Raw genomic sequence first — 23,098 nt, 5'->3', positions numbered from 1 at the left:
TTTCTGTTTTCCAGCATGGAATTAACCTTTACTTTTTCCATTGCGCACTCTGATGTATGTCGAGGTCTCTACTCAAAATACAATTCTGTGTAGCTACTGAATTTCTCCAGAAGCTTTTTTCATCACTGAAGCAACATTGCTTCCCATTGTAAAGGCCAGGAAATACTGCATTGCTGAGGGTCAGGAGGACACAGTAAAAAATTGTAGGTCCTTTAATTGAGTTATGTCCTGTTTTTGTCTATTTTTTTCAGTGTTGGTTTGGAACTGAGAATTTAATGCTTTAAGACAATTAAGTTTCTGGGTATGAATATTATATTCTAAATTATCATTACTCCGTTAATAGTGCCTTAACAATGGTCTCATAATTTCACTCTAACATTATATCAAAAACAAAAACAGGCCTGTTTGCCTTAAAGTTCCCTGAATGCTGCAGTTAGAATAACCAGTTTTATAACTACAGTTCCTCTTGCTGTTTCGGCACCGTGTCAGCATTTTCTTCTATTTTTATGAAGGAAGGCAAGCTATTCATCATTGTCTCTGGAAAAGATAGACCATATGCTGGAAATGTTTCTTTAGCTCCCTCCCTTACCTGTTTCAAAATTCGAAACGGGGTTATTCATCGTCAGAATAAGACAGAGCCAACAGATAAATGGAAATGGACTTTTTGACTTTTCCCTTTGGGGCTTTTGGTCCTTTACCCAGATACTGCTCAGAGCTCTGATTTTTCTCACTCAAATCCTGGGAGTCCATTTTTATATTCAGAAAAAACGTGGTGCTGACATGAATGGTTCATTAGCTTACAAGCCCTAGTTTCTTCTCCTGGGAGGAACACGGCACATTGTATTTTTAATGTCTCACATCACCGCACCCCCGAAGAAAAAGAGTACTCAGACAAAACTTGAGGGTCTTTAGCTCCTGCTTCTCTCTCATTAGTGTCTCTACAGTCTTCTGCTGTCACGTGCAGACAGCCCCAACCACGCTAATTCAGCCAGAGTTTAGTTACGCACATTGCCTGTGGAAACTTCAGGAAGATGCCATCACAAATACTTTTCATGGGTTGCCAACCAATTGCCAATAATAATTACAGTGTGGCCTTAGGGTTGCTTATTTTCCACTCAGTTGCAGGGAGTTAAAAGGAAGTGGTTTCCTGAAATTTGCCACACAGTGCCCAGAGAAAGCAAATTAATGTTACTCTGTAAGTATGGTTCAGGACAAATTCATGAGTGAATTAGATTGATGTAACTCAGCCTGAAATGTCATGATTTTTTAGACTATTTGAGAAGACAACACATCGGTAACTGGGTAATTGGACAATGCATGCTCAATAATGTGACTATTCTACATACTTAGTTCAAGCCACATTGACCAAAGCATTGCCACCATGTTGCCAGAGCTTAGAATCTGGAAGCTAAGCAAGGTTAGGCCTGATCAGTGATAGGAGACCAGAAGAAAACCAGGTTGCTGCTGGTGGGCCAGTAGAATTTCAAAACCCACAGCCCTGTATGGTGATCTGGGACAGTGTGCTGTCCGAAGTGCCATGATTCAGATTACACTTGAGTGGTGGATGTAGTGGGTCCTTTGCTACAGTATACTTAAAGTGCTTTGCAATGAAGAGAGCTATGCAAATGCAAGTAGTAGTGGCAATAATATTTACACGACCTTGCATAACAGCTGGCGCTGCTTGGGCTGCCTTCTGTGTGGCGTTTTTCATGTTGGCGTCGGTCTTCTCTGGTTGCATCAGATTCCTTCCACAGATATGCTGACTAACTTGCATAATTGGTGTCTCTGTCTGTGCTCCCTGTCATGCCAAGCTGGCAGAGTGTAGTAATTAGGAAGTGCATTTTTATGTGGAGAGTGGCTGTAGGAAGACCACCTGTGTAAAAGTGACTTTCTGATAATGGCTATAGGTGTAGAAAACCAGTCATTTTCCTTAAATAATACTAATGGAAAAACCGGGGGTAATATCACTGTGTGTACTCCTAAGAAACGCACAGGGTTTCACAGCAGTGAGTGGGGTGTTGTGGAATGATTTTTATTGGATTTTAAGCATGACTCTAAGTTTATGTCTGACAGTAGGGGTTATTAGTATATGCCAAGGCCTTGATTCTTTAAGATTTATTGCCAAATCCTGTACACCATCTGATAGCCTGTTGTGGCTCAAAAAAGCAGTTAAAAAAAAACTCCTTCAGGTGTTGAATTCAGGTGTTTGGTTAATCTGGGTACCGGTACAGCAACTATGTAATGATTTTTATAGCCTTAAATTTATGAATTAGATATTTCAGATGTATATGGAACAAAAGGAAATTTTAGTGTATGTATATGTAAAGTAAAGCCATCACATCTTTAAAAAAGTGGCAGCAATTGTGATATAATTTAAAAGCAAAGTATTTCCCTCTATTGGAGGGTGAATGAACCCTGTAGTTATGGGAAAAGTAATTGCATTTCTCGTACTACCGTTATGATGTATTCTGTACATGCACACAGGGTTTAATCACTTCTAGACATCCCAATTTTTAACTTGTTATTATTAATATAGGACTGAATACCTAGCTTGTCATTGTAAATCTCAAGCTACCTTTATGCATTGTGTGTAGTTTTTAATAACAGTTCAATTTTAAATATCTGTTTTATTGTTCAGAGTATATTGGTGTATATTTGTGATAAACTCCTTGTCCTTGACAGAGTCTATTCCGCAGGATTTCTAGGTAACGTACGATTCAAAGTAAGTAAAGAACTAAAATCACACTGTCTTGTAGACAGGAGTGATCATTATACACCATATACAATAATTATTACCAGTCTAGCAGGGTCACAGGAAATAAGGCAAAATCTATTAAAATGATCCTCATTACTGCATAACACGATGACCTTTAATTTATGGGGATTTTACAAAGTCTCCCCTTTCACCTCCTAGTTTACACCTTTTAGCTGGCGAATTCTAAGGAAAACTCATACCAGCTTTCACCACTTGGTGACACCAGCTGCCTACTGATCTTGTAGAATGTTCAGAATGGGCTGACAGCTGTGTGTTCATAACCAACAAAGTACTTGCAATTTTAGGCCTATCATTTAGTACATTTACAGGTAAGATTGTTAAATTAGTGTTTATATATCTCTTGGATAAGCCTTTCAGTTTTTGCCTTTTAGCATTAAGTAGCAAAATTAAGCATCATACACTTATTTTCATAGCAGTAACTGACAGTGTATTTTCTTTTTAATAATAACGTCTCCAAAAAAGATAGTCTGTTGATTTATGCTTGAGTAAATTCTCTTTAAGCTTTTTAGGATTTTTAATGTTATTGTGAGATTTAAGAACAGATGGTAAAATGCTTCTTTTAATGCTAATGTTAATAGTAATCTTGTATTTTGCCCAGCAGTCTTGAATTTTTAGGATCATCCATATTCTAAACTGTTTTAACCAATTCAGGGTCACGGGGGAGCCAGAGCCTATCCCAGCAAGCAATGGGTACAAGGCAGAATACATCCTGAATGGGATGCCAGTCCATTGCAGGGCAAACATAGACACAAACACACACACTCACACCAAGGCCAGTTTTCCCAGAAAATAATTAACCTTCTAGTATGTCTAAGGACTGTGGGAGCAAACCCACACAGAAACAGGGTGAGCATATAAACTCCACACAGATAGCACCCCATGTCTGGAACTGAACCCAGGGCTCCAGAGCTGTAAGCCAGCAATGCTAACCACTGTATCCCTGTGCCACTTATTTTTAGGACCATGTATCAGAAAAGTTTGTATGAAATAACATTCAACTATTTGCGCCTGTAGGTGAATTGAAAAAAGGCTTAAGGAGCTGGTGAAGAAAATGGGGAGCTGTTGTGTGGGTAGCAAACAGGAGCTGGACTTTGTGCTAGTTAAGACCAAGGTACTCAGTGGAGCACTGCCTTTGAATAATAATAATAATAATACAACGGGATTCCTTATCACACAGCTGGCTTTGGAATTTCTTAGAACACAGTGTGTGTTTAAAGGTGGAGAGACAAGTATTGTGACACAGCCTGTGCTGCAGGTTAGAAAGACACTTCTTTGTAGTTTTCACTCCCCAATTTGTAGGTAAAAGCTGAAAAATGAAAGAAAGTGTTGGCAATTTTGTGGAAACAAGTATTCAAAATTCTTGCTTCCATTCATTTGGTGGTGTTCTGCTCGGCTGTTTCACAGACAAGATCCTGGAAGTTCACTGTCAATTTTAGTACATGTTTCAAAGTGTTCTTTAACAGAAGCTCTATGAAAATGCTGGCGAACAATACTGTATATTAGTGGATATACAACATTTTGGAGAGGCAGGAATGATGGGAGAAGTGGAGATGTAGCTCTGTAAATAAAAATGAACGTTCAGCCATACGAAAAAAAAAACCTAGAGGAATCAATGTGGGTCACAATTATAAAAAATAAATCTTTCAAAAGCCATATTGTTAGAATCATGATACTAGTAATCAAATTCAGTTATTAATTCTAATGCAGGCATGTACAGTATAATGAAATCATACATGTATTGAAAGGAAAATTTTATCATGGTATCATTTTAATTTTCCTTATAGATCAGTAAAAACCTTATAGATATTAGCAGCTGAAACTGAAATGGCATATGTGGTTAATGACTGCTTTCATACTTTGTCAAAGCGTGCTTAGTTTGTCAGAGCACCTACTAGAGGGAATGCCCTTATTGATCCAGTGGTTTTTAGCAAAGAAGATACAGTGAGAAAAGCAAAGGTAAGAGAAACATTAGAGAACTGTGATCATAATATGGTCTGCTTTGAAGAATATTGTAAAAATGTACTACTTGAGACCAAAACAAAGTTTGTAATTTCAGTGGAGCAGACTAAGAGACACATGGAATCAGTAAGGAACTGATAGCAAAATTTTAAAGGCATCCAAAGGAAGCACAGAGCAGAAAGTAACAACCCAAATGGTTTATTAAATCGTTTAAAAATTAATTTAAGGAGAAAGCCTTTATGAAATAAAGAAAAGCACTCAAGTAAATATGTGAAGTACAATAAATAAGAAGACCAGGTAAAAAGAATATAACATTGGAGGCTGAAATAATAATGTAAGTTTTTTTTCAGTAATACAACAGCAAAAAAACAGTAAAGGATGGTGTTTAGTAGTACAGATAATAATGGGAATCTGTTTATGATGAAAAAGATTTGGTGAATGTTTTAAATGATTTTTAATCAGGTGTTTACCAAGAAAGAAATCAATAACATACCTCTTGGTGAACAAGGATTTGTATTAAATAGTATTGTAGTATCTGTGTTTAACACATATCCAGGACCTGGTGATATTCTGCCAGTTGTACTTAAGGAAATGAAGTGTGATCCATAAGTTGTTGACAAAACCCTTCTAGCAGTCACGCATAACTGGGGTAATACCCATTGGTTTGAAAACTGATAACACCCAGCCACAAAAAAAGTGACCAAATCAAACCACATAATTATGTAAACGTCTTCTATCACATGTAGGATTATGAAACCTAACAAAACTCATCATGTGATGACATGTGGATCATGTGTATGACAACAAGATTCTAGAGTATGGTCAACAGATTTGGAAAGGAAAAATGTGTCATTAGTTGTTTTTTTGGAATCCATTAACACCATATCAAACAGTGTTGGCCGTTTGTAGTAATGGTATAAATGATACAGTAGCCGTGTCAATTCCTCTTGCTCAGGTTGTATATATTTGATGTTGTATTAGGTTGGCAAACGACCCTTCAACAGAACAAAAAGAATATGACTTCCTGCAAAGACAGTAAGCACTACACTGAATGACATATTTAAAAACTATTTTTGTATTCGTTAAAATGCTATTATTTGATGCTTTTGTGCTTGACATTCCTTTAATGGAAATGTACTTTCAAGTGATTAAAAAATAAGAACATTTTTTTATGCAGTTCAGGTGGGTAGCTGCGTCAGCATGCATAGGCTGCAAAGGAACAAGTAACAGGTTTATTCCGTGCTGAAAAGAGAAGAGAGAAAACATGTTTTGGCTGTGGAGCCTTCTTCAGGTGTGAGCACATTTTTTTTAATGCTACAAGCCATTTTTACGCGTGAAGACCTTAAGTGAATTTATGGCGCTGGATTGGTATGAAGTACCCTGAAAGTGACAAGACTTTCTGCGAGGTGTGTCAGAGTCCTTATTCTTGGTCCATTTCTTTCAGTTCTTCTTCAGCAGCACATTGCTATGGTCCAGTCCAAAGCAGTAGACCCCAGGGATGTATCTTGTGATTGTTGCCATGGATACTTCGGCAGAGATGCTTTGTCCTGCCTTCACACTTCACATTAGTTTGCAGCTGCAGAATAAAAGAGAGGTGTAACCTCATTTTCTCTTCCTGGGGAGGATCTTGGTTCAAAGTGACAGGGGTGGTTTTGCACAGACGGGGCTGACAGGAGAGGTCAGTCTGCTCCCACCTCCCGCTCTCTGATTGACAGATCTGAGGGAGGGCAGAGCTCTTTGAAGGCCGACCAGTGGTGACATCAACACTGAATACATTAGCACTACTGGCACCTCATAGGCAACAACGGATCAGCCCTGGCAAGTTTGTGTTTTTATGTGAAGAGTTGACAGGCACGGGATGAGCAGGGCATGGAGACGAAGATCTGCTCTGTGCTAAGGCTCCCAGCTCTCATCGCCTGCAGGCTAGGTACAAGCCCTTAAAAACACAGTTCTCTGGAACTCCCTCACTGGTCTCTAGCATTGTGGCTACAGAGAAGTATTGGAGTGCAAGTACAGTTTTGCACATGCATGCAAGACACAGGGCAATTTCACAGTTAATTCCTGTGTTCTGCATTGTGTTCACATAAGAACAGTTCATACAAGCAGGTGAAAATGTTAGTGTGCTATATGATTTTACCCTTGTCCCCTGTCCAATTCAGTACAGTATATGTTGTGATGAAAGTGCCTTTTGGTACCTTGGAAATGGGTGTAAATACAATGTTTTTTTGTATGTTGAATTTATAAATTAATTAACAACTTGAGTGCGAAACGGCATATAGCAAGGCAATTTATAAGGGGGGTCACCTGTACTGCTAAGGAAGGTTCTTCTCGGTTGTGCTCCTCACCAAACCCAAGAGAAAAGAGCCAGATAAAAGAGTCTGATATCTGCCTTGAACCCCTTAGCGGGTAATTGGAAGATTTTATTAAAATTCCGAGGCTTGGTCAGAGCGCTGTGACCTTGATGTGAAGACCACAGCCTTTTCCACCAAGGCAGATACAGACAGAGCCTGCTGGGACTTGGAGCTTTGTAGTCTTCTAACTCCCGAATACAGTTTGTATGAAAACAAAGTGCATTTTTTTCTCCTCTAAATTCAGTCAACATATGGTCAAATATCTCACAAATTAATGCTCCAAACACAAGATGAATTTTGTGTCTTAAATGCTGCCCCCACAAAAATAAATTGTTTTCCTAAGTAAATTCCAAAATGTTATTCATAAATGCAGATCTGAGATAAAAAATTTCAGAAGGGACAGCCCTCAAAGTGAAATTTATTAATGCGCAGCACAAGCGAGCTGCCTATTGATGGGGAAACATGAAAGGAAAACTTGCTTCGTAGTGAGAAGAAGCTGTTTTTCTAGTTGGTATAAAAAAGGATGCTTCAGTACCCGGTCTTTCTGACCCCAGTGTTGTGCATACTTTAATTGGAACCCAGATATAACTAATGAAACACTAATTGGACACAACTGTTTTTGGACCTGCAGCTGTATGAGGTGTGAAATGTGGTTATTTTCAATGAATTAAAAAACTGCAGCTTTGTAGGAACAGAAAGCGATTTTAAAAACATTATCAATTAGTTTAGCTGAGGACTCAGTTAAGCAAATGAGAGTACAGCTGGAATGAAACCAGTAGATACTGGGGATTACAAGGAGCAGGATTGGAAAACTGTGCACTGTGATGGTTTGAAGTCATCTATTAAAGGTATGTGAGTCACCTGGTTTTGTTTTGTGTGTCCATTAGAAGTTTGTTAGCCCTGGATAGCCCTGTTTTACTGCTCACAAAGAGACTTGTGATATAATTACTTTCCACAACAACATGATCAGTCCATTAGAAGTCAGGATAATGTTTTTAAAGAGACTGTTTTCTGGCTATAGACTACTACTCTTCATAAGTCCTGTCTTGTTTCACTGCTGGTTTGTCTTGAATTCATTACATAACCTTTTATCCCTGCCATCTGATGAATGGTGTGATGGAAGATGAAGTGGGATTATAATACCTGTTATCGGTCTTGCAGATGCTAGGGAGTAGACTGTAAGGGAACCGTGGTCTTAATTAGAGACCCAGGGCTGAGACTGCTGTCAGCTCTGCTGATGAACAGCCTTTCAGGATGTGATGGGCACAGCTATTTAAGTCCGTTCATACATAAACATGTGTTTTTTTTTTCCTTGCTGTGTCTGCGGTGGTTTTTGATTCGCTGTCACCTTTGCTGGTAATAGGAAGGATTTTTTTGTCCTTTCCCACCAACCAGTACGCGTGGTGACCCAGGTGGTGTCTTTGTGCGAGTGACTGGTGAAGAATTTCCCGAGAAGCAGTGTTGACAGAACAGTTTGTTAGATACAGAGCGGCCTGCTTACTCCCTGTTACCTGGCAAGTATGTTTGTAGAATAGCCAGAGGCAACTGTGTAGACTTTAGAGAGTGAGAGATCTGGATGGGGGGGTGTTCAGCTGTTACAGCTGACAAGAGCTGGGTTTTTCAAAGAGTTAGACAGCTTAAATTTCAATTCTATTACTGATTTATCTTTAAGCTGCCAACACTGGTGGGTCGCTTGTTTCTCTTTCCTTTTTAAAAGGACATTGGATTCAGCTTTCTGGTACTGAAGATAAGGGTGTTCTTAATAGTGTTCAGTGAGCATGGATTTCCATTTGTGTGTTCCTGAACTGCTGCCAGCGTTGAATGAAAACCTCAAAATACATTTGAGTTCCACAGAAAAGTGGCTGAGATGCCCCCTGGAAAAAATCCCCAACGTGTACAGTTTTTCTCATTAATATACTTGTTTTTCTCCTGTCAGGTTTAATACTCTCTTGTTACTTACAAGTTTGCACCCAGGTGTCTCTCTTGTAATCACAAACGTGTTTGACTGCCTGACAGGGGAGGGAGACATCTAATGATAAGCAGGGAAAAATCACTCTTGCCAAGTTATCTGTCTTGCTTTTAGCAGTTCGACCCCTTCTTCTCAAGTGCCAGTACTCACAGGCTGCCATGCTTAATGAGCTTGGAAGGACCAAGTATGAGCCCATGGGGGAGTTGTCATTGGCCATATCCCATTTACAGAGGCGCTGTCACATACCGGCTAGTGACACGTCTTACGGGCTGGGCTTGACAACAGAGGATTAAGGACAGTTTCCCCAGGCCTCACTGCCACTAAAGAGCATTCATGAAGCAAGGAAAACTCCAGCTCGTGTCTGGGCATTATGAACGTCTAGGACACATAATCTTTGAAGGTAATATTGTAATTTTAATGTAGAAGGAAACACAAGCTAATGTAACTAAGATGGCAGTGAGCACACTGTTGGAAGGCAGGACAGTATCAGGCAAGTAGGACATATTAAACTGGCATTTGATTTATTCCCATGTTGTGTTTATGATTTTTATTTTAAAAAATGTTTTATAAAAAATAGATTTTAATTATACCCACTCAGCTTGAAATGGTCAGACATTTCAGGGCTCGGCTTGACAGAGCAGGGCCTGCCATGCTGCATGGGCAGAATGAGGTTCTGCAGACATGCTCCTCTGGCACGCCATCCATTGTCCGTCACAAGCTCTGCAGAGCCTTCTGGGAACCGCTGTTGCTCTGAAAGCCAGGAGGATCTCTAATATGATCGATGCCCACCATATCAGGGCAGTGCTCAGCCAACTGGACATCCTGTTCAAAGTCTGGTCCATGAACAGCGTTGGTGATACTGTTAAGAGGCTTCTCTGATGCAGTGAAACATGAACCATGCAGCACATAAGTGACAAGTGCATTTAAGACTGTGAACAGGTGGTGGTTCAATACACAAAGTGTTGTGGGAGAATGGAACAAGCTGCTCAGCTTTGTTATTAAAGCTGATACTGTCTTTCTTTGAGAATGGTGATACAAGAGCCTTAGATAAATTAGCAACCAAATGGTTCATATTGTAACCCCTTGTTTATAATCTTAAACTACTATTCAGGTTGTAAAAAACTACACTGTGTTTTTGCACACAGATTTTGAGAGGCATTACTATATGTGCTGGGAGAGAGACTGCGTGGGAAACGGTAGTCGCGAGATAATGGATGAACCAGCGCTGATGCCTTTCTGTCAGAAGGTCGAATGTCTGAGCAACTACTGGGGGCATGTAGTGACTGTTAGGCTGATTTGATTGACAGACTTTCTTTCACTGTGATGTCAGCCTTCCCAGAGAACTTTGTGAGCTATTGGCCAGAAAAAAAAAGACTTATCCTTCAGGGGCTTAGGAGCTGTAAACAGAGTGGGCACACAGACACTGTCAGCTTTGCAAATGGACATCAGTGCTCTGTTTGAACCTGAACGTGAAGAAAGTACTGTCTCTCCTATGCATTAATGGTCTGATCTTGCGTGTCATGTTTGGAAGCAGAGTTCTGTTTTTTTCCTACACAGGCTTTCTTTCTCTACTATTCTGAGAATCCTACAGCATGCAATGAATTATCAATCAGCCTGACAGTAGATGTGCTGCACAAACTTGAGGAGAAATAGATCACACATTCCTTGTAAATTCTAATCAATATGATTAGTCCATGTTGTATAATACTTTATGAAGCATAATATACAGTAGAGTAGGACATGTATTTTACAGCCTATCCCTGCATCTTAACTTGTGCTGAAATATAGCCTTGTGCATTGTTACTTTTTAGATTTGCTTTTGTCAGTAGATAGAACTGTTCCCTTAGTTCCCTATCTGAAATTTTGCTGTTGTCAGTAGCTCTGTGCTCCTTAAACAATGAATATTGAGTGGTTGTAAACTTTTACACCTTGAAAGAGCTGACCACTTGGAATTGAAATCAATAACTTGTCAAATTTATTTTTGAGTTTTTTCGCTAGGAGGCTCATTAGTGACACATCATTCTGTTTGTATTTCAAAGGAGACCTGTTAACAGTGACTAACTTGGACCCAGGATCACTCAAAGCTTTGATCCACCTTGTCTGTAGTAATTTACTGTGTTCATAGTAGTGTGTTTCCGTTAGGCCTGGTTGAAAGAGAGCTCAGAACCAAACAAAAATTCTCACCTGGTAATAGGTTTTAATAAGAAACTTGCATTGATAGAGCAGTATTAATATATCTATATTTCATTCCTAAGTATTTTAAAATACTTTTTTAAATAGTTTTTTTTTAAAAAAAGATGTGGGTCTGTCACTGTCAGGTATTTCTCCCTTCGCTGTTTTGTTCTATTCAATAAGTAACAGATTATGATTCCATTTTGATTCTTTTTTTGGTTCATTTACTGTTAATTCTTAAAGGCAATATAACCTGTTAGTGGGTTACTCTCAGTAGCGCCTAATGGCAATTTAATAAATATGCCAATTTACATTATACAAGACTGAGGCTCTGGATTCAATTCTAGACATGGGGTGCTATCGGCATATAGTGTTTGTATGTTCTCCTAATGCTCGTGTTGGTTTCCTCAGGGTGCTCTGGTTTCCTCCCAGAGTCCAAAGACATACTGGTAAGTTAATTCACTTCTGGGAAAATTGTGACCCTGTATTAGATGAAGTGGTTAGAAAATGGATGAATGGATGGACAGTCAAAGAGAAGGATTTTCATCCTATGGTCTGGTTGATGTACATGCTACAGTATGTAGAAATACTAGACTATGAATTGAATTATCCACCTAATTCTTAGGTATATACCATCCTCTTCTTCAAAGAACTTGTGCAGGTCTTTGCTGTGTAGTCCTATATTGTTGCATCCAGCAGTTCTTTATTTTATCCCTGTTATTCCTGTGTCCTGTGTTTACCCCCCAAAAAAACTGACGGGGATGTATTCCAGGAAAATATGACCACAAAGCACAATTATCAAAGTGCTAAAAGTCATGTAAAACAATATAAAATCACCTGAATCTCAAAACGTTTACAGACCATTGAGACAAGGTCACATGGAAATAAGTAGCATTTACTATAGTGATACCAACCCTACACTGGTAACAGCAGGTGTGTGAATGACCAAGTGAAGAGCCTACAGGTATTTGGTAGCAGAAATTTGTCTAGTACTGCACAACACAACAAGTCATGTTTTTGCATTTTGAAACTGAAGTCTCTCTATTTTAATGCATTTTTGGCAGCGCAGACATGTGTGTTCCCTGTGTCTGTGTCATGTGTGAAGCTGTGCCCCTATCAATGAATTCATTGTTACATCTCATCAGAGTGTGTATACTTCACTTCTCCCTGAATGAGATGTGTAGCCACCTGGTCTCATCTGGCCCGACAGTGCTCTGGACTTGCCTCATCCTTCTGTCCTGGTTTCTGACCACACGGGTCTCACGAAGTGATGAAGACATTACCCCTCCCGTGATCAGCTTGTGTTAACAGCACAGAACAACATTTTCGCAATGTCCTTCAAAGCATTTCCTGCTTGTTTGGTAGTTAATTTGCGAGTGGAAATGAAGGTGAAATAAATTGTTTGCAAAGCAAAAGGCATTTAACACAGACACAAATGCCTGAGATGAACAGTCAGTATTCTTTAGATTTCCACTACTAAGGAGTCTTACTCTGCACAGTAAAAAACATTGTCGGTCACTGCCAGTGTCTGGGAGACCCTCACTGTGTTTACTCTTTACAAAAGCATGTTCTTTGCTGTCAGTGATACATGTGCATGTAGTTGTTCATGGTGCCTTGCTATTGAATGAGCTCTTATTTCTATATTGTAGTGTGATGAGAGTACTTACTCAATGTGACATTGAACACCCATGGTACTACTTGTGAAGGGTCAATGTTGATTCTTGCTGCTGATTAATTTATTTCTATTAGACTTGTGCATTTACAGTAGACATCTAACAGATTATAACGGTAATTAACAATTGTCAGTACTTAAACTACTAAGATATTAAACTACAGTATGTGCTTTAGCAGTTCAAAACGACTTATTTTCTGCTATTTCATCAAGATGTTAATTGCACAACTCCATGTTCTGTTGTGAAATATGTCCACCATAGTGCTTATAGCAATTCCCCAAAGAAAGGAAACATAACTCCTCATGACCAGAGAATTCATGGAATAATAGACCGATTATAACAGATTCCAAAGCAATGAAAAATGCTTGTATGGTTGCAAAATTACTTCAATTAATACTGGTGTGAAACAGACAATTATATCGGTGTGGGTGTCTGATGTAAACATTGTTTTTGAGTATAACCTCTGGAAGATTAAGCTGTTCTCTCTAGATAAAAGGGATATTTCACGACTTACTTTGCCAGAAAGAGATGATAAGATGCTAGAGGTAATTTGTCACTTCTGGAGGGGATATTTCATTATTAGAGGGTCCCCAATTATTTTTTAGACTTGGATTAGTTTGCCTGCGGTGACGGCTGATCAGTGGTGCTTAATCCTCTTGAGGGCTGAGAATACACAGGCGGCAGCAGCCCTGTGAAATAAATTACTTCTGTGGTGGTTAACGGCATGTTTCTGTGCATTTCTCTACGTTTCATGTAGTATTGCCTTAGTGTTTATCAACAGCCTTTGACAGGAATGCAGCCTTGTCTTTTTAACCTCAGAGTGAGTCCCCAGAGAAAAGCCTGTCACATTTCAAACGAACTTCAGGCTTTAAGTGATGTGAGGTGCTGCAGGATTCATGATGAAAATGAACCAGAGTTCCTGCTTTAGAAATGATGTCACCTGAAATGAAAACAAATACAAGGAAAAGTAAGAGATGTTGAGTAGAAAAGGCTATGTTCTCAACTTCAACTTGCAAGTTATGTCGACAATGCTAATCCTAAAGACTAAAGATATGAAACAAATGCAGTTCTAATGTCTAGTGTCTCTCACTATACAGGTCGGAAATAGTTCACATTTTTTTGTACTAATTAGCTCCGGATCATTTCTTGATTTTTACCCAGTAATAGGTGTCTCATTCACTTTTTATGAGCTCATGAATAGGATGTGCTGATGTTTTTGGTGCACCGGGCTCAGTTTATAGCTAAAACGTAGTCACTCTGAACTAAAGTGTTAATGTGGAAGGAAGGTCAGAGAGTTCCAAGAACACAGAAAGTTATTACCACAAGCTACCAACAGCAGCAGAAACGGAGATAATTCAATTTGTTACATCTCCATTTAATGAAGAATTACCCTTGTAAGATCACCTCTATATTGTCCAGGTATGTGCTTGCTCATTTGTCAAAAAATTTTCAGAGCCGCATAAAGAAAATTACTTGATACAAAAAGTATACCACAAATCCTTTGAGACCCCACTGAAGGAACAAGGATGAGGCACTCTGTATTGTGTGGAATAGAAATCATCTTTTAAATCCCGTGAGTTGACAATCATTTGCTATTACAGCATTTTAGAAGCAACCATAAATGCTTTTTAGTCCCATAAGGAATTACTGTGGTGTTTCCCAGTGTTACACAGTAACTGTTATTATATTGAATGTTAAAGCAAGTTTTTCAACTTTTTCTCCTGTTTTACTTCAAATTCACCATCCCTTTGCTTCCATTTATGTGCTCTTGGTTAATGTTTCACTGTTGATTCCAAAGAAGTGCATGGGCTTAATTGTGTAAATGACTTTGAGAATTTCAGATATGTGAATCAGGTCTTTTGTCAGTGTAGGACATTCCTTTAGGCCTGGGGATTTGTCTGGTTGATATTGTCAAGGTTTCAGAAGAGAATTTTTTTTTTTTCTAAATAACGTCAGTGCTTTTTATATATCCTCACATTTGGTTTGCTAGTTTATTGCTTTCCCACGTTGCCTAGAAAATGTGAATTATGTGTCAAAGTAAAGTAAGTACATAAGTCTTTTTCGTGAGCAGTTTTAAAGCTTCTGTTTGTGTCTATAATGTATCTTTTCTATTCTGCACTTGTCTACATTAAACGTCACCTGCCAATCTTTTGCCTAGTCTTGAAAGCCAATTAAGACTTTTTGAATATCCTTTGCAGCTTCTACAGTAATGTTCCTGTTTTGGTATCTGTGAAATATACTAGTTTACTACAGTAAGTATGCCAGAATCTAGATCATTGAATCGAAATTAGGAAGAACAGTGTCTAGAGTCCTGTGGTATTCTACTAATTATGGAAACGCAACGTTTCCTTTCTTTTCAGCATGGAATAAACCCGTTACCTGTTCCTTTGTAGCCTACGCATGCTGACGCAGCTCCCTACTTGAACTACTTCTACTAATTACTGTACATTTTCCCAATCAGAGCATGCAAGCCTAATCTGTACACTTCTGATCAATTAACCAGTTCGTAATACAAATACACGCCTGTTCTTGAACGCCTACCATCTGCAATTTCATAATTCAGTAAAGTTTTATGAGGAACATTGTGGAAAGGCTTCTGAAAATCTAAATAATTTGCATCTTGTTTATATCCCTACTGCTTCCGTTTGTTCATAGAACTCTTAACAAATTAGTTAAACAAGACCCACTTTTTTAACCCTATTATGACTATCATAAAGCATCTTACATATTTTGGCTTATCTTAGATAATTAAATTTAAAGTGATGTTCAGTGAGAAATTTCCAAACTTTTCAGCAGCTATTAAGAGGCTCAAGAACATCAACCAGTCTTGTATTTTATTAGCAATCAAAAACATAGTCTGAGTAAAGGCAGTCTGTAAATGTCTGCAAATAATGTCTTAAAGGTTTGTGAATTGATGGTTTCACAAAACCATAACAATAAAAAATGATGGTAAACTTTAGCAGTACATTCCAAAGGACTCCCCTGAAATTTAATTGGACAGTGCTACCTGTGGGTTTTCATCCTGAAATGACTGCTTACATAAATCTTTGGTATTTTGGATGCAGCCTGTGTTGTGCACAGGCTTGTTTTCTGCTGTACAGCTGACGGCTTGTTTTCTAATTTTGAAGACCGCTTCAGTAACAACTGCAGAGCTAGCAGTCCAATTATCTCTGAGATGAATCAAAGAAGGCTTTCAGCATGAGCTTTCCTGCAATTTACTCACTTTCTTTGGTAAGACTTGAAGTCTCTTCTTAACATTCGTCTTTTGGCTTCTGTGCAACTCACCGAAGCTCAGCAAAACAGACTGTTTTTGGTTTGTAACATGTTCCAATTGAGTCCCAGAGACACTAAATTAAACGAGTTGACAAGTAATTTAATAATCATAAGTAATAGTACAATATTTATTTTTATTTAGGAAAAAGTATTTTGAATATTAATTGTAGACCATTTTAACCATTTTATTTTATGAACATTAAGGTTGACAATATTTTAGAAAATCAAGGAAAAATACTTTTATTTACATTTTGTAATTGAATTTCATTTTTTTAATTTCATTTGATATTTAGCATCAGTAAACACTTATTCTATATATATTCTATACGTTTAATGCAAAATAAAACATGAAACATGGTTCTTAGGTCCTGTCCCGAAGAATTATAATCTGCAACAATATGCAAAGAAAGTAGAAATCTAAAATGGCTGCACATATTAATGGAAAGGTGTTAGGCACTTAAAGGGACCTTTTTCATTCTTGTGATATTCTAGGGATGATAGAATAGCCAGTCACTTGTTTTTCCTGATCGATCCATTTTTCCATCCACATTCTAACTGCTTCATTCTGGCAAGCAAGGGGTCAAGGTTGGACCATCCTTGGACAGGACGCCAGTCCTTCACAGGGCACACACAGACACAAACATGCACACTCACATCAGAAGCCAATTAACCTAGCAGTATGTCTTTGGACTGGATGAACCCAGAGGAAACCCATGCAAACATGGGGAGAACATACAAACTCCACAGAGGAAGCATCCCAGGTCTAGAATTGAAAGGCCCTGAGCCAGGAGGCAGCAATGCTAACCACTGGACCACTGTGCTGCCCTTGTTGTTTGTAATCCGGAAGTGTTAATCAGTAATATTGTTGGTGGTTAAAGGATGACCCTAGAATTAGGGTTTATAATTTTGAATAGCAAGCTACTGAGGAATGAGGTGGAGCGTCTTAGAAAGTTATACTTCAGAAAAATTATGTTGAACATACTGTAATATAAAAGGCACAAAATTAAATTCAAGGGTAGGAAAATATTATCTAATGGTTTAACAGAATAATTTAATAAAAAAAAACAGAAGTAAGAGAGCAGTCTCCCAAGATTTAAAGATAGAAAAAGAGTCCATCATGCTGGAAGAGCAACTGAAAATAAGACATTAGAATTGTCAAGAGAGTGACAACTCAGGCTAAAAATAATGTAGCTTTAAATGTTTAAGTAAAGAGTTTTGGAAGTTAATATTAGCTTTTTCCTAGAAGATGGTATATTGTATGAAGTAATGTGCTCAATTAATATTATATGCAGGTTTTTACAAAAGAATGTTTCAAAAATATCCATCAATCATTTTTCTAACTGCATTTTCCAATTTAGTGTCTCAGGGGAACCCAAGCCTATCCCAGCAAGCATCAGGCACAAAGCAGAGTACGTCCTGGAGGGGACACCAGTCCATCACAGGCTAGACACAAAGATACTTGTACCTAGGGCCAATTTTCCCAGAAGCCAGTTAACCTACTAGTAAGTCTTAGGACTGTGGGAGGCAACTGGAGCACCCAGAGGAAACCCACACAAACACAGGGAGAGTATGCAGACTCCACCTCAGGTGCAGGATTAAACCCAGGGCTAAATCACTGTGAGGCAGTAATGTTAATCTCTGCACCACTGTGCCTCCCATTTCAAAAACATGCTCCAGGTTGATTCTAGCATAACTGACAAAGTGGTACTACAGGGACCAGACCATCTTAAAAACTAAGCTACTTTTTAATGACACTTAAGGAACTGAGGGATGTTAATCATAGGCTTTTAAGTAGGATATTTCTACTGTCACCAAGGGTGGGAGCTATACATACGTATTGAAGAGTTGCAAATGTAACACCCGTTCATAAAAAGGAAGACAACATTGAACAAGGAAACTATAGACAAGTTTGATTGTGAACGTTTCAGAACTAACATTCCTATTAGATGGGAGGCAAAGGCCGGGTAGCAGGTCTTGTTTGGAAGAATAATACTGCTGCACATCCTCGGTTAACCAATAGATGTGCATTCAAGGAATAGACATAGAAAACATGGATTATTGTATTTCTTTATAGCTTTCCTTATAGTTAACCATCATCATTGTCTTCATCATCATCAATTTCTTATCTCTTACTCCTGGTGAGGGTTGCAGAGGAAAGGCTGAGGAGACCTTTCCCCAGCAACAGTCTTTGGGTACTTCCAGGTATTCCCAGGTGAGCAGGGAGATAGAATCCCTCCAGCATGTCCTGGGTCTGCCCTGGGATATCTTCCCAGTGGGAAGTGCCCTGTATAAGTGGAAGTCGCCTGGGGGGTATCCTTTCCAGATGCCTGCACCACCTCAAACTACCTCCTCTCGATCTGGATGAGCAGTGACTCTACTCCAAGGTCCTCTGGGACAGCCGAGCTCCTCACCCTGTCATGGAAAGTCAGCCCAGCAGCCCTGGGCAGACTATGCAGAAACCTCATTTCTGTTGTACACACCATTTCATTCTTTTGGTCATTACCCAAAGCTCATGACCATTAGCAAGGAAAGTAATAGGTTGAGCAGAACACCGAAAGCTTGGTCTAAAAACTCAGCCATTGCTTCACCATGGTTTGGTACAGTGTCTGTATTTCTGCAGCTGCTGCACGAATCTGCTCACGTCAATCTCACGATCCCCTCTAGCCTCCCTTGGGAATGAGAGCCTGACAGTTGTGTCCACGTTCTCGGTGTTAAGTCAGACCCATTCAAAGTGGGTGTCGGACTCCCCCAAAGGTGCGTCTTGTCTCCTCTCCTGTTCATGGACAGGATATGGAGATGCAGCCGAGACTTGGATTGGATCCAAGTCATGCATCCGAAGTTTACATCTCTGGTGTTTGCTGATGGTGTTGTCCTCTTTGCCTCGTTGATTGTGATCTCTGCCACACACTGGAGAGGTTCACAGCTGAGTGTGAAGCGGTTGAGATGAGGGTCAGCACCTCCAAATCTGAGGTCATTGTCCTCTCCCATGAGAGAACAGAAAAGAGTGGGTCGCTCTCTCTAGGTGAGGGAGGAACAGCTGCCCCAAGTGGAGGAGTGTAAGTAGGTCAGGGTCTTGTTTACGGGTGGACATTGAGGGGATTGACCAGCCGATTAGTGAGGCAGCTGTAGCAATGCGGACACTGTACCAAACCCTGGTTTTGAAGCGGGAGCTGAGTTTTCAGATGAAGCTCTCGGTTTTCCGGTTGATCTACAGTATGTCCCTATCCTCACCTACCCAAAGGTTACGAGCTTTTGGTAGTTACAAATGTAAAATGAAATTCGAAAGTTTTATTATATAGCTAAGTCATCACCGTCTTACTGCAGATCTTCTTGAAAACAGCTACTATTCATGTAGGACTAGATGCCTCTTTTGGTGGAGAAAGTGATTGATTTGAGCTGCAGGGTAGGATTATAGCATGTGATTCATTTCACATATTGAGTGGTAAAATGTAATGTTATATGATAATACAGTGGTTCTCAAACTTTTTGGACCAAGTACCACCCCTAATCCAACCAAAGCATCCAAGTACCACCTACAAGTCATCATCTCATAGGAACCCCAGAAAATCTCAATGACCAACATGAGCACGCGTGCACACACACTCACACATACATATAATAAATATTATAATAATAAACTTTATTTCATATAGCGCCTTTAAAGGTGGCTTCTCAAAGTGTTTTACAGAAAAAAAACAGTAACAACAACTAATAAAAAAGCACCATTTCAGTGAGAGGGGTGAGCCTGTTTAGTCGAGCAAAGCAGATGTGAATTAATTTTTCGAGCCTTGATACAATTCACAACAGAGTCTAATAGATTTTAAATCGTCAGGCATTTTCTTGACGGCAAAGGTCTCGCGGTGGATGTTGCGATGCGTCCATTAATTTCTGGAGCAACCTCTCTAATTCGTGCAACTACACCGTTATGTCGGCTTGTCATTGCTCTAGCACCGTCTGTACAAACTCCGACACATTTTATCCAGTCGATGCCATTCTCTTCGATAAATTTATTCAGAAGCTGAAATATGTGCTCTCCTGTAGTTCCTGTTGGTAGCGGCTTACAGAACAGAAAGTCCTCATGGGACGTACCCTCAAACTCGTATCTAACGTAAACGAGCAAATTGGCCAAATCGACTACAGACTCATCTAATTGCAGTGAAAAACATCTGCTCATCTTAACGCGCTCTATCAGTGTACTTTGATATAATCCTTCATTTCAATAATTCTATGAGTGACTGTGTCTTTCAGGGGGAGGGGGGCAGCAGGTCAAGCTGTTTAGCAGCTTTTTCTCCACACATAATACGTGTCAGCTCTTTTGCCAACGGTAAATACGGTTCTTCAAAAATAGCGTGGCTTACCTGCTTTAGCAATCCGCAAGCTTGCATTTTTCCGCGTTTCTGTTTTTATTTCCGTATTTATTTAAAGTTTTTATTTCATGCGCATGGGAGTGAAACACAGAGACGCTCGGTGTATTTTTCTCAAATTAACTTAGAACAGTTCTTAAACATTTTTCTGTTATCTATCACGCTTTCCTGTGCTCACAAGATTACCAGCGTTCGTAGCAAGTATTTCTATGCATTCCTGTGTTTACAACTTGGCATTGTTCCAAAATCACGCACATTCTCCTTCCTCCCTATTTGCTGGAGATACAGTAGCTTTTTTAAAATACAATTGGTCACTTGCATCCGTAGCACGCATTCCTATAGAGTGGTATAGAATTACAGAGTATCTCTTGTGTCCACTGAAGTATTAGCGCGCACTGTATCGCAGTACGTAGGCTGCGTATTTGACACGTTTAAAATACAAAATACAAAATATGAAAACCCGTCCCGATTTTTCAGCGCACACGACACAGTTCCAGGGTCTTTTGGCGTACCACCTGGCGGCACTCCACGTACCACTGCCGGTACGCGTACCACAGTTTGAGAACCACTGTGATAATACATTGTGCCTTGTTTGTTGCACTATTCCTTACCCCCTTCTTTGTTACGTTCTTTAATGTTCTTTATGTTAGGAATTCCAGATTCCTGGTTGCATTCTGGTTGCACTGCTCTTGCTGCCATAAGCCTGAAACTAAACTGCTGTCTCTCCTGCATTATGATTTTGCACTGCTGGACACTTTTTCTTACTGTTTCTTAGTCTTTCAGAGGTAGAGCTGACAAACGCTCTCACAGAGGGGAATAAGCAGCAGCTGGGGGTTCCAGATTGCACATTGTCACCTCTGTTGACAGAGCGTTTGAGTTTATCCATATGGTGGCTCTTTTTGGGAGGGGGGGATGCTTTGTGATTTAAATTGATTATCAGAATGTTTGAAAATGGAGGAAGTTAACTTGCTCTAAGTGAATATAAACATGATATACTCTGCACTCTATTCCTTAAATTTAAAAGAACAGTAATTTATTGACGTATATAAAAATAAGGTAAATTAGGGGATATTAATCCTTTTACTATGCACTCTGCTGTCTTGAAGACCATCTTCCTAGTTGGATTCTCTAATAGTGGGACTTACAAATACAATGACAGGATATCAGGCTAGCATGATACTATGCTTCATGATTGACACGGGGAAATAAATTTACTGTAATGATATACAACAGTGTAAACAGGGATAATCACAGTAATTGAAAGGCAATAGTGCTTCTTAACAAGTGAGAAACAGTGTAGGATTGAAGAAGAAGGAAAAAACCCTCAAGTGACAAAACATTTCTGGAGAGAGCAGCTTGAAAAGGCATAACCCTGAACATAAGAGAGTGATAGGGACAGCAATTAGTCTGTGTATCTTCTGAGCAGGATGGTTAGAGCCTGTCAGAGCTTTGGCACATAGAAGACTAAATACCATCTGCTGACAACTTCACTCTTCATGAAAGCAGCTCAGCGTAGACGGTTTTCTTTACTCCTCCCTCTAAAAAAACAGGGAAGAAGGAACAACTTCTTTAAATGGCAGCATTCAAAGTTTTTCTTTTAAACGTTTACTTCGACATGACTTTTAACTCTTCCCTCTCTTGCAAAAGGGTCGACGATGTTACAGGTGTGTTGAAATGATTTGCAGTCTTCGTCTTCGCTCCCTGTCTTGAGTTTTAAGATATCGCCAGGAGCCACACAAGGTTCAGAAATAACTCCCTGCCACAAAGATTCTCTTTCACACTTGTTTCATGGCGCCTCTAATTGTTTGACCATCCTGGCTTGAACTGTTGCCTCTACCCGATCCTGTTTGTTTTAAAAATGTTCTTATCAGCAAACACTAATCATAGTGAAAAGGTCATCATAAAAAAAAGTCACAATTAGAGCTGAAGAGCGAATAGCAACCAAAACAAACACCTTTAATTTTGATCTTTTACTGCATATTTCAAACCATCCACTTGAGTAATTCATATAGCTCAGGAAAACATAAATCAGATCTGAGCTAAGGTTTAAGTTCATTCAGACAAAATGTAGCTTATTTCAAAAGCCTTCACATTGTTCAATGGAAAAGTATAACTCTTTGTTAGAATCTTATCTTTGAAGGAAGGAAGCAAGATGTTCGTATTTATTTAATCCTGATGGTTTACAGTCACATTGGTATTTTGTCCAGTGCTTTGGTTTATATGCCTAATGACACGTGAGATGTTTTAAAATGGACAGGGTACAAACTAGGGTTTTGCTGAAAACATAGGTTATAAAGAGTATTGATCATCTACAAGCCTATTGCCCTTATCTGTTTTAACAAGTATGCAGGAACACACTTTTGAAATTCAGTGCTCCTTTCACAATCTTGAAAGCTCATTGACATCAGAGACATTGACAAAAGCAAGGTAATGACATTGGCTTGAAGTGTTTTGATAAAAGGGCATTTTAGAAAAGATATAAAAATTTAAAAAACCCTTTGATGCACTTACCTCTTTGTCCAACCCACGTCACATTTGGTCTCTGATGGCCTCAGGGCATT

The 23,098-nt window shown here is 39.2% G+C and overlaps 1 protein-coding gene across 2 annotated transcripts in view; it reads left to right on the top strand.

The window, feature by feature from the left end:
- Positions 1-23,098, top strand: part of LOC148835232 (testis-expressed protein 264 homolog) — a 147,746-nt gene that overhangs the window by 8,431 nt on the left and 116,217 nt on the right. The gene's annotated exons all lie outside the window — the stretch shown is intronic.

The sequence above is a fragment of the Atractosteus spatula genome, chromosome 5 (assembly GCF_055471065.1).
Source record: "Atractosteus spatula isolate fAtrSpa1 chromosome 5, fAtrSpa1.hap1, whole genome shotgun sequence".
In the NCBI taxonomy this organism is placed as follows: Eukaryota; Metazoa; Chordata; class Actinopteri; order Semionotiformes; family Lepisosteidae; genus Atractosteus; species Atractosteus spatula.
Note: the sequence above shows the minus strand (reverse complement) of the source record. Positions and strands in the feature narration are given on the sequence as shown.